The sequence below is a fragment of the Opisthocomus hoazin genome, chromosome 7 (genome assembly GCF_030867145.1).
Source record: "Opisthocomus hoazin isolate bOpiHoa1 chromosome 7, bOpiHoa1.hap1, whole genome shotgun sequence".
Classification (NCBI taxonomy): Eukaryota; Metazoa; Chordata; class Aves; order Opisthocomiformes; family Opisthocomidae; genus Opisthocomus; species Opisthocomus hoazin.
Window position 1 is genome coordinate 16,127,778 of NC_134420.1, and position 12,445 is coordinate 16,140,222.

General features: G+C 51.9%; 1 protein-coding gene across 3 annotated transcripts in view; it reads right to left on the reverse strand.

Annotated features, from left to right (window-relative positions):
* SLC25A22 (solute carrier family 25 member 22) overlaps positions 1 to 12,445 on the reverse strand; it is a 184,882-nt gene that overhangs the window by 50,527 nt on the left and 121,910 nt on the right. The window contains exon 1 of one of the 3 annotated variants that reach the window (XM_075425194.1): positions 3,682 to 3,771. The exons of 1 other annotated variant lie outside the window; for it this stretch is intronic. The gene's annotated coding sequence lies outside the window, so the exon portion shown is untranslated. Of the gene's footprint in view, positions 1 to 3,681; positions 3,772 to 12,445 lie in introns of those variants that run through there. One more of the 3 variants, XM_075425191.1, reaches the window with a different exon arrangement.

Consider the following 12,445-nt stretch of genomic DNA (forward strand, 5'->3'; position numbering starts at 1 on the left):
TCAAAGCAGGCTTTTGCATTTCCTGAAAACATGGTTAAGGATTTAGGTGAATGCATACACAGACATAAAAGGAATAATAACCAGTCCTTATGTACCTGCAGTAGCAGAAGGCAGGATGCTGTGACCAGACAGATCCTTCCCCATCCCGCACTGCCGCTGTTGAAGGAGCAGCGCAGGCACTTGTCCTTACACAGTATTGCAGATTTAAAGAGAGGAGCAGAGGCAGCTGGAGACAAGTGTGTCCAACTGGAAGCCTAACAGGGCATTAACAAATTTGTAAGCAACAGGCTAAAGAGGCTGTGTGCCCAGGCTCTTCCTGTAGCTCGAGGGCTCACACATGATGGCCCAACCTCAGCTAGCACAAACCAAGTTTGCTCCGCTGCCTCTGCCAGAGCTACATCAGCTTACTCCAGCCAAGGGCCAAGGTGCACAGCTCTGGGACGCAGCTCACCTGCCAGCAGCTGTGTAGAAACTTCATTCTGGGGAAAAAGAAAACAAACAAACAAAAACAAAAGGGAAAAAAAACACTCTGGGAAAAAAAAAAAAAAAAGACAGCCCGGAACAAGACAGGCTTAGAAATGCATCTCTGTTCTGAAACAGCCTGGAAAAGGGGAAACTGCAGAAACTCCCTTCATAGGAAATTAGCATCCTACCGTAGCACACATGAACAGCAGCACTCAGGATCACATGGGAACACATTTGTCCCAGCTATTCCAAACCTGGTTTGGTTACATATCATCTCCCTAGCACAGGGTCTCCTAACAACAGAACAAAAATATTTTGTGGTTTTCCACCCCTTTTCCTTCCCCCTTGGGGCCTACTTCAAAGCTCTTTTATGTCATTCTGGCAGCACAATATGATTTCAGGCAAAGAGAAATAGCCCATTAAGAGCTACACCCAGCGCAGGGCATCTTGCTGGCACTGCAAAGTTGGCAATGCAAAACATTTGCAGTTCCCTGGCCCAAGCGAGCCCAGGGATCAAGTGACAAACGAAGGCATCGCACTGGAACAAGGCAGACGTGCTGCAAGATGGCAGAGGGACACGAGTCCCTCCGCAGCTACATTCAACACTGCTAAACTTTTCTTCTTGCCACACAAGCCTTTCACCTCCCAAATTTCATGAGGACATACCCCCTTCCAGCAGCTACTGTGAGTTTGGCAATTGCCTTCCAAGAGCGTTGTATTGCCACAACAAGGTGAAAGAGAATCCAGAGGTTTTCCAACATCTGTAAAACAAGTAGTCCCCAGCCCAGCAGCAAACCCAAAGCCCGGCCCTTTGGGGGGCCGGAGATGGAGACCATGCAGCCCTACACCACACCTAGCCAAGGGAGAAGGTGCAACTCATCAGCCACTCCTCTTACAGCCTCCTGGCTGCAGATCATTCAGATAAAGCCCAGGGTGCCAAGGATAATTAACTATTTTCACAGCATTACACGGTCATCTCATACGCTACAATGAGGGTGTTCCCTAGATCAGGCTTTACCCCTCACAGAAAAGCTGTTCTTAGGGGACTTCGCAACACTGGGCCACCGGTCAGGGATGCTGGATCTAGACGTGTTTTACTCCAGCTAGACACAGCACAACATGCTTTTCTCACCTAAAACCACTGATGACCTACTCCAGAAAATCTCTCCCTCCTACTATTTCACAATTCTCAGCATGACAACAGTTACGCAAGATCAGCTGCGCAGGCACATGAAGTGCTTGGGGCTCCTAAGCGAGACTTTCTCCATTGTGACACTCATCAGAGCACAGCTCCAAATCCTTGTGGCTCCCAGGCTTCGAAGCACACCAAACCCGAGCCGCTGCATCCCTTCCCTCCATCGCACCTTTGCCCCGCTAGACACGTACAACACAAAGTGTGACACACAAGCGAGCAGGGGGGCTGCTTCCACATGTTTGTGCTGCTGTCACCTTGGCATATTTCCCGTCTTGCCCGCTAATTTAAATCTTGGCAGGAAAAGGGCAGTTGACAGGCTGTCAGTGATTTCTGCCTCCTAGTAATTTAATACAGCACACTACTCCTTCTTAAAACGGCAGCAGGAGGATCTTCTAGGGTCCTGGCATCTTAGCAAGACATTAACAAGATTGCTGGGCATCAAACAAGACTGCAGACTTTCCTTCAGAGAAGTGCTGGGCTCCAATTTATAATACAGATTTGCTCCCTGTTCCACCTTGGCCATTCATCTCTGCCACCGATCACCACTGCCCTCAAAACACAGCGTTGCTCCTTACTACAATGGGTACTCAGTGGACAAATGAACCCAAGGGCACAGCATCAGCAGAAAAATTGCACCCCAATGAGAAGAAGTAGCAGCGCACAGTTAAAAATCCTACAGGCAAGACATTCAAAGGTGTAAATCCTCACCAAATACTGGGTTTTATTTTCTGGTGAAGAGGTTAGAGCAAGTCCTCCTATTAGACCTCATCTATACCTTTATTTATAACAGCCTGGAAAGCAAAACACAAGCTGAGGACAAGACAACTGCCACCCACGTCCCACACATCGTTATCAGCTCAGTACCACCCTAGTTCAATTGCCTTTAGCTTGCCATTGCCAAGAAGTGAGTTCTTGGGAGGCAATGCCACAGTGACTTGCAGTGATCAAAATCACTGCAGAAATAACACCAACAGCGGCAGCCACGCCACGCGAGGTCAGATCCTAACAGCAGTGAGACTCTCAGAGACGAACACGCCATGGCAAAAACACCCAGCCTTTAACCGTGAACACCTAATATCTAAAAGATATTAAGCCAAATAAATATAGCCGGGGCTCCTGCTCTGACGTTTGTCACTCCGACAGCCTGGCAAGGTGTAGAAACTAAAATCTGAGATTTCCTGCAGGAGAGAGGCCCAGGGCGCTGGAAAACAGATTTTCATGCCTGTGCCCTCGCCCAGCAGGAGCCTGGCAGCTCCGGTGGGAGCAGCGATAGCGAGAGGATGCTTGGGGTCTGATTCCCAGGGTGACCTTGAGGAAATCCCGCAGCCTAATCACATTCCCATGTCCCCCGTCCACGGGAGGCAAAGCACCACCACCTTCACCCACCCTCGAGAGGCGCAGACCTGGCTCAGGAGAGCCTGGAAGATGCTCGGAAGGGCTCAGACCCAGGACCTTGCCCCGCGACCGGGCCGGCCGCAGGCGACAGAACCACAGATCACCTCAGGAACCAGGAGCCCCGGAGCAGCGTGCGAATCGCTTTCGGCACCAGGAGCGGCAGCAGCTCCGGGACGCTACCGGGCACGGCCGGACCCGCACACGTGTCACCCGCGGCGGCCCGGCGCGGGCAGCAGGCGAGGGGCACCCGCGCCTCCGGCCCCGAACGCGGGCAGGGGGACCCCCACCCCCTGCGGTGAGGGGGGCGGGCGGGGGGACCGGCACTTCCCGGGGTGAGGGGGGCTGGCGGGGGGCCGGGAAGGCTCACAACCCCAAGGGTGGAGGGGAAGTGCGGGACGACGAGGGGGGTACACGGGGGGCCGGGGAGCCCGCAGCCCACGGGGTGAGGGGCCGGCCCGCCGGACACCAGGGGTGCCGGAAGGGGCCCCGGCACGCCCCCGAGGCGAGGGGCCGGGGCAGCGGGGGGCCAGGCCCGGGGAGGCGAGCCGCAGCCCGGCGGCAGGAAAGGTGCCGGGACCCCCGGCGGCGCCTCCCGAGGGCCGGGGAAGGGCCGCGCCCGCACCTACCGGTCCGGGGCGGCGGCAGGTTCCCGCCGGGGCCGGAGGCCGGGGCGGCGCGCAGCTCCTCTCCTCGGCTCGGCGCGGCGCGGCGCGGCCCGCCTCAGCTCTGCCCCCTCTGGCCGCGCCCGGCGCAGGAAAATCCGCCGCCGGGCCCTCCCCGCCGGGGCGGCCGCCGCGTCGCCATGGCAACGCGGGCCCGGCCGCACCGCGGCCTCCCCCGGCCTGCGCCCTCGCCGGGCCGCGGCGTCCCCGGGCGGCGGGAGCTACGGGAGCAGCGGGGTGTCCCGCCGTGCCCGTAGCCCTGCCCGCCTCTCCGACAGCAAACAGACCTCGCCCCGCCGCGGGGCGACCTGCGCTCGCCTCACCCCGCCCGTCAGCCATCTTGCAGCCGCCTGGAGGGCCGGCACACGGGTGGAACAACGGGACGAGCGAAAATGGGGGGGAAAATAGTAAATCTGGCATTCCATTCAAAGTCAAGACCCAGCCGGTGGTGGTCGGTTGGGTCACTGTGCTGTGCCGCCCGCTGCCCCGCTGGAAAGCCCCCAGGCCACAGGCAGGCATCACTGTTGGTTTTAATGGGCTCCGTCGTGATTTCAGAAGCATAACAGGCCCTGAGCCTTTCTACAAAAACACCCACAGAGACCGTTTCAGTGAGCTTTGGAAACGAAGCAAGAAGGTCAGGGAGGACAGCAGCAGCCAGGCAGCTCTCTGCGCCCCTTGGGATGACGCCTACGAGTGTGACACCACCAAGGAAAGAGGGAAAGATCTCCAGGGGAATGCATCCATAAGGGCACCCTCACTGCTCCCGGGCGCCAGGCACTGCGCTGGAACCGACGCAGCAAGCGTGGCGTTACCAGCGCTGCACCAACGGCTCACAGGAGTGAGCCCAGGCAATGAGTCCGAGACTGTCAGAGAAGAGCAGCTACATGGGCTTTAGAGCATGTCAGGCTAAGCAGGACATTGTGTATGCGGGAGAAGCAACAATTGCATGGAGTCACGATGAACAGCCCAGAAACATCAGTTGTGAACGCACCTGGAAACGAGAGGAGCTTGTTATCACAGTCTGGGACCTGTAACCCGAGGTGAGCAAACCAGAGGTCACTGAAGCACCAGAAGCCAATGCTGATGAGTTGGATGTCGGTGAAAAAGGGAGCAGCTTGTGCACTTTTCAACCTGGGCTGGGCAAAGCATGAAAAGATACAGCACAGGAGGTGACAAAGCTCACTCCAGAGAAGTGGTTCCCAACCAAGGAAGGAGGCTTGTGCACCACAGCCATTTTTTTGGTGTGTATTGGATGGGCATCCTTCACAGAAGCAAAACGCAGCTCCCTGCTGTGGGCAGGTGGCTGCTGGCATAGTCTGTCCAAGCCCACAGCCTTGTCTCCACCATGGCCTTGGGAAGGTGCTGGCGGACACTGATGTGGGGCTCATCCAGTTTGGGGAACAGGGAAACAGAACGCGGGAGAGCTGCGGTCACCCTTTCCCACTCCCCAGCTGCGAACCTCCCTCCCACCTCCTTCCTTGGTGGTGGCACATCTGCACTCTGCCCTGTTTTTGCACAGGCTTTGGTGGGTTTCACTGCACTGTACCGATTCAGACAAAAATGGAATGGAGCTTGGCATGGACTGAGAGGAGTAGATGTTACCGTTTATCGTAACGCGCCATCCCATAGATGAGCTGGTAGGGCAGTACTGTCCCCTGGCAAAGAAAAGGTTAATGCTGTCTGGCTTTGCACTGAGTTTGAAGAGGACTGGAATCCCCCATTTTTGTTTTTGGTTCTGCTGCATAAAAACAACTGCTCTTTGTAATCTGCACTGTGCAAAGGACCCATTTCTTCTGGCAGCCTTTAAGAGAAGTGATAAAAAAAAACAGAGGAAGAAAGTTTGCATTCAGCGAGCGCCAGGTTGTCAAGGTTTCCTCTGCTCTCAGACATGAATTTCTTCTTCTGACAGACACAAAAGAGATTTAAAACAGTTTGGTAGAAAGTGGAGCTTCAAAAGCTGCAATGTCTGCATCTGATACAAGGTGAAGAGCAGAGCTCAGGAACTCCTGTATGAGGCAACATCATTGTCATCACGGCACACATGGGAGCATTGTACCAGGTTTGTGCTCAGCTTGTCACAAAGCTCCCACTGCACGGGTCTCAAAATCCTGCTTTGCTTTCAGCTGGCTGCCAGAGAGGCCGTGGGCTGGTTTAGCGCTGCCAAGGACGTGGGTCAAGTTCAATCTGCTGGCAGAGAAAGAGGCTTTCACGAGGTCGTGTTTTTCAGCTTCCTTCCCCATTTGCGTTGCTTTCAGTTTTAATAAATGGCGGAGTACAAGTGAAATCCCCAAGTGCCAGATAAGTGTGGGTATTAAACCAACGCTTAAAAAAGCCAAACTGGAAGAGCTTGGTCACTGCTCCCTTGGCCCGGTGGCCATCCTGGACATGATTAGTAGAGCGCTGGCAGATGATTTAACTGATAAAGATTGAAGAGGCAGTAACATATAATTAGCACCAGCAAACATCGTTTTGTGGAAAAATCAATCTCAGCCAAGCCTGATCTCGTTCTCCATTGGGACCACAGGATGGGTTGCCAAAGGTAACTGCAGAGAGGTGATAGGGCAGGCATCCAGCATCCGACTGGTGAAAGTACAGCCAAGCGGTTTGAATAAAATGAACAGATTGACAGCTGGCTGTCGGCTTGGATGACGGGAATCACCTAGAAACCACTGTCTGGTTTCATTTTCTGTGCAGACATGTTACAGAAGTGAGAGGGGATGTGGATGCAGCCGGCGAGGGAAGGGGGTGCAGGAAGGGGACAGCTCTACCCTGAGCCCGGCTCTGTTGTCCCCGAGAGCTAAGGCTGCGAGACCACACAGGTGAACCAGCATACATGGTCTGTCTGTCCCCTGTGGCCATCGCCCCTCGGAAGGAGGCTGCAGACTTAGTAGCTGTTTGATTCAAATGCCTAACAAATAGCGGGAGGAAGGTCCCTTATGCTCAAGGCACACAAGTGTTCCTCGATTCCTACCAGCAAACTCTCCTGCCACTTTTCTCTAGCAAAAGCAGGGAAATCAAGGCTCAGCTATGTTAGTCTCTGAAAAAAAAAACAAGCAAAAAACTTCCAGGCTTCAATCATTGATCATCAAGAAGCCAAAAAGGCATAAAAGCAGAGTCTTCTTCCCCCTGTAAGTGACTTTTAGAGCCGCAAAGTTGACCCTGGAGTACTAACAGATAATGTGTCATGAGCTGGCTTGCAAAATGGCCCTGCAGGGCTGGCAACCTCCAGCATCTCACCATGCCTAGCACCCATAGGGATCCGGCCTCAGGGCTACCTGACACCCAGCAGCCCCCCTTCCTGCATGCCTGTCCGCAGTGTGCCCCACAGCAGCAGTGCTGGCTCCCGTGCTCAGCACAGAGCATGCAAGGGAAAGCAGTCTAATGCCTTGCATGCTTATCTCCTGGATAAAACATCAAGGCACTTCTGTTTATTGAGTGCCGAGGAATGGTGAGATCAGCCTCCAGATCCCACACTGGGCACAGCTGCTGGCAGTGAGCCCGCAGCTGCAGCTGCCTATTGCCACAGGAGCCTTTTGGCAGTGATTACCCCCTCATCCTAGGGAGAAACTGCCCCACAGCATCCCACCGTCTGCGTCTGCATCTGCCCCGGCGCAGAGGTGGCACCAGATTTATGGGGAGTTGCAGTATAGGGAGCATCACTCTCTTTCCCTGGGGTGTGCAGCCAAGCAATGCCAAATGGTGCCATTTGCTCCAGGATTTTACAGCATTCCTCACTCTCCACAGCTTGTTTGTTCATTTGCCCTTCCAGCACCAGCAAACAACTAAGGGAAATCTGCAGCAGCATTAACCCTCTTTGCTGTTTCTCAGGGGCAGAAAGGTGAGAGGGCTCCATGCCGCCTGGCTGGAGGGTGAAGTGGACACCGAGGACACTGCCATCCTGCTGCAGGTGAAAATGAAACAGCCTGACCCACAGGGAGAGTCACAGCTTCTCAGGCTTGCTGCTTCACCAAGATCGGCCGCCAGCTCCTCCAGGGCCAGGTTATTTTGGGACCCCAAAAAGCTGATGGATCCATTTGTGACTGCCTCTGCCCTCCAGCCATCGTTGATGCACAGTAGTTGTCACAAAATAGCCTGTTTAAGCAGCAGGATCTCTTCCCTGGCTGGGCTGCGACCAAATCATCTGTTGTAAGGGATATATGAGGGGGAGATACTGTTTTCTTGCTCCTCTCAGTGCACCAGGATGAAAGCCTTGCCGGGATTGTCACTCAGCCTGATGCTCCTGCAGCACATGAAGGATGTGCCAGGCCCCATGAGCCAGTAACCTGCAGTCTTGGGAGGGAGCAGCTACAACCAGCGTCACAACCTGTGCTTGTTCTCAGCTCTGGTCTTGGGGAGAAGCTAAAAATCACAAGGATTTGCTTTTTCTCCAGCCCAGAGGGAAGAGAACAGAAAACATTTGTCCCCCCCCCAAGCCATTGCTGCTTCCAGGGGAGTGAAATCCTCTGAGGACTGGGCTGAAGAAGCACCAAGGCAAAGGTTCATACCTAAGCTCATGTCCTCTCCTGGCTATCCTGTTACCACCTCCCTCGGCCAGCGCTTCTGTCCTACTTCTCACTGTAATCTAAAGCTTCTCTTCATCAGCCCAACAAAGAATAATTAGAAGCCTAACCACCCAGGTTCATCAACCAGGTCCCTTCTTCATAGGGTGGGGAGGCATCAGCATCTCCATAGGGACTGCAGCCACCACCTGCATGACACCTACTCTCTCCTGGGCATGCAGCTTTGCTGTTTCTAAAGCTGGTGATGCTAAACACCCCCAGAAGACCAGGTAGGTCTGGCCCGTGGCAAAGACCTGGCAGAGCCAGCGTGGCTGGGAAATATCTGGGGTTACTCAGCTCACTGTGTATTGCCACCTCCTGTTCATACCCAAAGCTTTGAGCTCTTGGTGCTGCCTTGGAGCCATTCCACGGGTGGACCTGCAGCACACTGGTACCTTTTTTTATCAGGAAAAAAGTTTTCTGCATTAGGAAGGAAGAAAACTCAAAAATTTCTCAAGCTATTTGTGTTTTTCTTAGAAATACCAAGGTTTACCCTTGCTGGTTCAAGCAGAGGGCTGACAGGGTGGTGAAAGCCTGGAAACTTATGGCAGCTTGAGCAACTAAAAGATGAGGAATAATAGCTTGGTGTTTTCCTAAATCAATCACTAAATGTCTGCAGACAGCATTCCTCAAGCTCTCATGTCCTGTTAGCTAAATCAGACCTGCTCAACTTCTCCGTGATGTGTGAGGCTGTCCTGTATCCCCTGTGACCGACCCATATTCCCTGGTGGCCTCCTGTGACCCAGCATCTGATGGCCACACAGGGCCTGCCCCAAGATGTGGCTCCACCTGGTGACCCAGCACATGGGACTTTGTGTACCCAGCTAGGAGATGCTGGAGATACCTCCAGCTGCAGCTCTCTGCTAAGACACAGTGAAAACAAGGCAGAGTGGATGCTTTCAAGCTTAACTTGTCCAGGGTGGAACTCCCATCTTTTCCTTTGGGCAGTGCTATCTGGTTTGTTATGGGTCACCACTGAAATTCTCAATCTAGGAGCAAAGCTCGGCCACGTGGTTCCAAGGAGGGGTTAAGCAACAGCTGCTTCCGACCCATGCAAGCATGGTCTCCCTTTATCCACAGTGCAGCTTCAGCAGAAGCAAGACTTGCAACCATACTGCCTTTCCAGAGACAGCAAGTAGAGATGTCTGATCTGCCTCCTCTGCCTGCTTTGTTTCTCCACATATTCTCTTGCTGCTGTCATATTCATCTCCTGCCTGAGAAAGGAAGCCCCAGTCTCTCACTCCTTCCATGGGGGAATGCATTCAGCTTTCCATATTTGTTTGCTTTTTAGAGGATCTTTTTCCCACTGATTTAACCAATTACTTTCTGAACACAACATTTATGTTTGGCCTCAAACATCTCACAGCAATGAGTCAGATCTATGCACAGTGAGGGAAAAAGTACCTCCTTTTGCTCATTTGCAGGTAATGTTGGATTATTTCATTTGGTGCCACCTAGTTGAGAAACAGTGGATGGCAACCATCTATTCACAGGCTTCATGCTTTCCCAGAAGATGCAATACTCTGCTGTAAAAAAGTATTAAAAATCTTCTGTAGTGTTCATCTCTGAGCATTCTTCCTGCCCCTTGCACATTTTCCAGTTCCATTATATCCTGTCTGGAAAAGACACGAACTGCACTGATGTTCAATGAGCAAACCAAGTGGAAGGATCTTAGTCCCAGCCTCCCAAAGCAACTTTCTACATGGGTTCACCCTACAGACCTACTGTGAGGCAGGAAGGGTAAAGGCTACATTTTCAGTTGTCATGGTGCCTATCTGGTTTCTACATTTCCCAGTCACTGAGTTCCTTCAAGGTAACTGCCAACTGGAAGAAGCATCAAACTTTCCCCATGGATTTTCAAGCCACACGGACTTACAGAAAAATAGTGCTTTAAGAGCATACAGTTTCTTTCTGTGAAATTCAGGAAATGGACACACACTGACTTGTAGCAACGGCTGTTTTCTTCATTTTAACAACATAGAACTGATAAGCATGGTGGGCTCACTTCGAGGCAGCCCTGGGCTGGGGCTCTGATGCACCAGTGTCTGAAAACCTGTCCCACAGCTTTGCTAGTGAAAGCTACTCTTGGCTTTAAAGGCTGAAAACATGCTGTGATCCTCCTTTTGGGCGAAAACAGTGAATTTAAGGACCATCAGATTTCCTTTCCCTTTCAAAAGCAACAGTAGCATGAGACTGTCGAGTATGGACACTGTAGGGTACCGAACAGCAGGAAATCTTATCAACTGGCAGGGTGTCTTCCAATGCTCCCTCAGATTTGTATCAAGCTCAATAGATACATTCATGGCTGAACCATCCAGTCCTCAACGCACCACAGGTATCTCCTTTGCCTTATCAGAGCAATCCTATGGATATGTTGAATTTTACAGTATTGTTGTCTGGCCACAGTAAACAGACTAACTGAACACAGCCCCTGTGGGCTCCCTCCCATCTTCTTATTTCCTTCAGGTTTTTTACTGGGAATTACAGAGCACTTTATTGCCAGGATAATGTAAACAGTTTAACCCCCTGCAGGGTATGGTCAGGCTTTGCCTTGTGTTTTTTATAGAATTAATAAACTGTTTTGAGCTTTCCCTGAGCTTTCATTTCTCAGCAATTTCTTTTATTAATCTTTGCAGGGGCCAGCAGCATCTTACCTGAATCTGTCTCCTGGCAGCTAGAAGACTGTCATGGTTAGCAGAACCTGGAAGTGGAGGGTAGTATGTGGGAAACACACTCTTCACCTCCCAGGGCCCCTTGGTCATTCTGCAAGTTAATGAAGTAGAAAAGGGTTTAATTATGAGAGCTAAAGAGGTATGGATGTTACAGTCAAAAGAGGAGGAGAAAAAATGTTCCCACTCCGAAAAATTTCTCTCTTTATTTTTATAATTTTTTTGTAAGGAGGCTTTTCCTGCTTGAAATTTGAGGCAATTTTGGATGCATCAGGATTGCGCACAGTGAAAACCCCAAAATCTACCAGACCATCAGTAGGACACTGTAAGGTGGCTAATAGGCACCAGGAAAAGCCAGATAGCTGGAAAGGGAAAGAGACTACTCCAGCATCTGATGAATTCATGAAAGAAGCCAGAAAGGAAAGCAATCTTTTGATTCAAAAGATAAATGCCACACTAGGTTTTTTTTGCTGCTTCAACCATCTGCTGCAACTGTAATCAGCATTTACTGGCCATAGCAACTACAGGCTTATGAAGGAGTTACTGCACCTCAAAGAGATTATTGATGAAGGTAACACACCTGAAATTAACCTGCTTTCCGTTGACTCTCATCCAGCTCAAATATTTGCTGCCAAATCAGCTGAAGGAAAGAGCAGTCAGAAGGTTGCTCTGATTTCACGCCAGCACCTCTATACCCTCAGCTGGGTGCTTGCTTTGGTGTCACTGCAAGGAGAAAACCAGACACCAGCGACGCAGCCCAGCCCAGCAGCTGCCACTCAGCAGCAAAAGACTGGAGATAACAATACTTGTCTGGGGTGGTTACTTTACTTTCCTTAAATTACTGACACAAATCCTGAAGAGCTTTTCTACTGATGATACTGTCTAGGGTTTGGTATCTCCTGTCGCCTGGCCTGGTTGTAGTCCACACCTAGAGTAACCTAAACACCTAGCACTAACCTCCCTCTCTCCTAGCCCGATCTATCTGTTATCTGGAAGAGCTGTAACTGTGCCAATGCCTGGATGAGCCCTCCACAGAGTCCAGCCTACTCAACCCTTCTTTTCTGCATTGCCTAACTCAGCTGTTGCCTGGCCATCACAAACAGAAAGCTAAGCGCAGCCTAGCTTCCTCCCGTTGTAGTTGTGGGTGCTACCTTATGCTACCTGTAGACTTCCTTAGCCTAGCTTTGCCTAGCCAAAAGCCTCCTGCACCTTCACCGGAGGCCAGGCTAAGCCTACGCACTGTCCCCTCTAGGCTAGACTTATTGCTTCCTAGACCTGCTCCACCTGAGCCCTAGTCATACACTCAGCTAGTGAAACCCATGCCCCGAACGTCGTGTTTCCCGGCTTAGCCCCACTGCAGCAAAGCCAGGCTACAGGGATACCATTAACTCAGCTGCAGCCTGTCTGGTGCTTCACAGCCAGCAGTCCCCAAATACAAGCTCTTTTCCCATTTCTGCACAGTATGGTCAAGCTCACCTGTGTCTTTCTGCCAGCAAGTTT